Raw genomic sequence first — 3,734 nt, forward strand, 5'->3', positions numbered from 1 at the left:
ATCCAGTCAGGCCGTGCTTGGATAAAGGGCTCCCGTCATTTCCTGCGACTTGCGAATTCGATCACCGCCCCGGGGGCCGGGCTCGGCCCCCGTGAAAAACCTCCGCGAGGGCTCTCGTTCATCCCTGACATCCCCACCTCCCTCTCACCCTACCCCACTTCCTCTTCCTCTCTGTTCTCTCGTTCGAATTGCGTCCCCGGCAGGAACAGGGATTGCGAGATTTCCCGACGAGAGGGAAATTTACAGCAGACAGTTGGAAAAATTTCACAGAATCGAACGGAATTCGATTAACACAATGTCAATGTTTCATTTTTTCCTTCGGTGATAAATGTTGCATCGTCGATCCTGCTCTCACGTGTCTCACTTGCGCTTTCGTCTGTTCGATAAGCTCGATAAGAGTCACGTGATGCGCTCGATAAGCGCACGTGGAGAAGCACGTTTCCGTTTGTTTTGAGAGAGGGTAGACGGCGGGCAACAGGGTGGACGATGCTTCCTTTGCGTGAAAGCCCGACTAGTCAAAAGCGTTCGGTGTTTTCCTTTCGAAACCGATTAATATTGCAGTAACAGCACGCGCATTATTCAGGGGATTATCCCTTTCGCTTTCGGTAGAGTGGTGCACTCGTGCGCGTGTCTCTTCTCATACCCCTCCCCCCTCCACCCAACGTTCCCGTAATCCCCGTATGAAATTGTTATCAGGAGTGCTGTAAGACTGATATATGGTGGATACACGCATAATACGGAGGGTCCCCCAGACTCGTCGTAGATATCCCCGTAAAATTGTAACCCGCGAGTTATGCATATTTGCTCCCAGTGATTTTCTCTTCTCACTTTTCACCACCGTCTGCTAATTGACCGGGGACCCGGGAACTGGATTTCAGGCTTACGTTAGTGCAATTTTACAGGTCCCAAATTACGACAGGGCACAACGTTTCGTTCGTTGCCACACGCGAATTGGGAATCGAGGACAAAGATCCGACCGTGTGGCGGAGCGACGTTTAATTCAATCGACGCCGATCGTTTAATCGAGCCGCTAAATCGAAGTCGAACAATAAACAAGCGTAACTTGATTTTAATAAAACGATCCACTGCCAACCGAGCGCACGACCGAGCGCGATCCGAGCGTCCGTACCTAAGTCGCATTTATACGGATTACAGGTGAAACGACTCGGCGTGTGTGTGTATGTGTCTGTGTTCGTAAGCGGGCAATTAAAATCGTGATAAATAGCATTACCCGTCAGCGTATTCCGGCGTACTTGCCCATTAAGCAAATTAACGGACGGAGAGAGAGAGAGAGAGAGAGAGAGATAAAGAGAGGACAGCCACTCGATTTAAATCCGAGCCGGGGTAGAATCGTTGCTCATATCGATTCCGCGGATAGAAAATCGTTCGGGAAGAGGGGGTGGAGGGGAGGAGGATCGTCCGTTTATCGTTCGGTCGCTGATAAAAATCGAAGCTCTCCGGGGCCATTGTCTGGCGAACGCGCGCCGGACCGTTCTTCGCCAACGTATTGCTCTCCACTTTCGTGGTTTCGAGGTAAACATCGAGCCCCCGCGATTTAATGGCCATCATTTACATCGCCGGTCGAGAGCTGAGTAATTAAACCCATCCAAACTCGTTTTATACCGGTGGCGCGCGCACGCTCGTCCGCACGCTCTATTCGATGGACCAACGATGGTTTCAGGCAAAGAGTGTTTGGGTTTATGGCCGGATTGTGAAGGGATTAGCAAACCGAATCCTTTTAAGGACTAGACCATTACCTAGGCAAGGCCCTCTGATTCTCGACTCGGATGCGTTTCTACTCGGGTGCGACCTAAAGTTTGCAAATTTTCATAGAATGCCAATTATGTCGTAGATAGATTTTGAGAATCAACGTGCAATAGCAATTCTTCTTTCCAACAATTCGATAATGTAACATCTCATTCATCCAGTCTATGCCAGAAGTGTTCCGCACCGTGAAAATTAACTTTCCTCGTTTTTCTTCAACTTTAGCAGCTAACAGCAAAGAAAACGATTTATACGTGTATATTTAACGCGAATATCGTGACCGCGACACTCTCAACGCAGTCGAGAGACCGTTGCAGTGGTGGGGATAGCGCTAGCGGTCAGAAAAGTGGGGGGGCAAAGGCCGCCAGTTAGCCACCTCTCGTCTACGCAGTGATATAAATTGAAATTTCGCGGACGAGCGGAAATAGACGTAGGCGAAGAAGCTGTTCGAGACAGAAAATGGGAAAACGGACGAACGTTCCGCGCGCGCAAGAGTGTTAATGGACAAATACGCAAGGCCTCTTTCCCGGGGTTGTTGGGAGAAAGGGCTTGGGAGAAAGAAGGGGAAGGGATAGAAGAAAGTTAAAGTTTCTGGCCCCGGGGGCTTCTCCGGTTAGCACCGGACGCCGAGAGAAGAGGATAGGATTGTTGCCTATCTCTTGGGCCATGAATAAAAACACAATGGATTTGCTGCTCGTGCAAGTGTTTCCGAATGAAACTGCGCAACTAATTAAAAGTTCACACCATTACCGTGGCTAATGATACTACGGCTGTATTATTAATCTGCTTTTCGTTTCGCGTTTCTCTTCTCCCTCTCCTTGCCGCCCTCGAAGGTTAGGAGCTTAGGAATTTATTTTCGCGAAGTAATCCTCCGAGAATCTTAACCAACTAAATTTTGTTTGTTTTCTTGTTCGTTCGATAACTCTTCGTCTCAGGGAACGGCGAAAATTATTTCCGCGAGATACGTGGAAAAGACGAAAGAGTGAAAGTTTCACGTGAAAGTTCCACGATGCAAAATTTTCGTTCGTGGCTTCAATTTGGCAAAAAGTTATGGTTTATTTTCTGAATCGGCGAGCGTGAAGTTGCAGAGAGTTCGTAACGCGGGAACTTTATTAGTGGAATTAAAAATTTCCGGTTTTATAGGGTTTCGGGTGCCATGTCCTTCTTTTTTTTTTTTCCTTTGCTTGTCCTCAAGGTAAATGTACCCTATTCACTTTGAGGTGAAACGAAAATGCACCATATATATCCAGGATGAAGAATTAAATATTTTATTGTATTCCTGGAAAAAACCAGAATTTTCCTCCGGCTGGAAAGAGAAATCGTCCCATGTAAAATTGCCTTGTCGCGCAAATAAGGGTGTAAAAATTACCTTATAAAAGTCCGAGTTTTATCGTCCGTCCTTGTTTCGCGTTGGTTCACATTCGTGTTTCTTTATCCGGTACCGAATAGTTGTTTAAGAAAGTTCGTCTATCCTTCTCGGTGGAACGTGGCCCTTTCCTTAAGCTGCCATTGCAGTTCAATTGTCCGGGCAGAGGAAGGAGAAGGATTCTATTAAAAGTTGACGACGACGACGACGGATCCGGACTTGCGAGTTTTAATGCACTTGTTATAATCGGCCCTCTTACCACGAAATACCGAGGGAACACACCGTTCAACGGCTTTCTCTCCCCTCGCAAGTTTTTCCCTTCGAGCCTTTTTCTCTCTCTCTCTCATCCTCTGTCGCCCTCTCATAGGCATTCTCGCAAATTAGGAAAATAATTTACTGCCTTAACGAACGAAGGCTCGTGAATCCGTCTCCTTCCTTTTTCTCTTCTTCTTCCTCCTCCTCCTCTACTTTTCTTCTCGAACGAACATTTCGAAATGGCCTTTCTTGCTTGGAAATGAAACTACCAGTTGTCTGCATGATATCGATTGCTGCAGCAGTTGTTCGTGGTAACAGATTTGTGCAAATTTTTCTATTTTTTGTGGAT

This window comes from Frieseomelitta varia, unplaced genomic scaffold (genome assembly GCF_011392965.1).
Source record: "Frieseomelitta varia isolate USP_RPSP 00005682 unplaced genomic scaffold, Fvar_1.2 scaffold_722, whole genome shotgun sequence".
Classification (NCBI taxonomy): domain Eukaryota; kingdom Metazoa; phylum Arthropoda; class Insecta; order Hymenoptera; family Apidae; genus Frieseomelitta; species Frieseomelitta varia.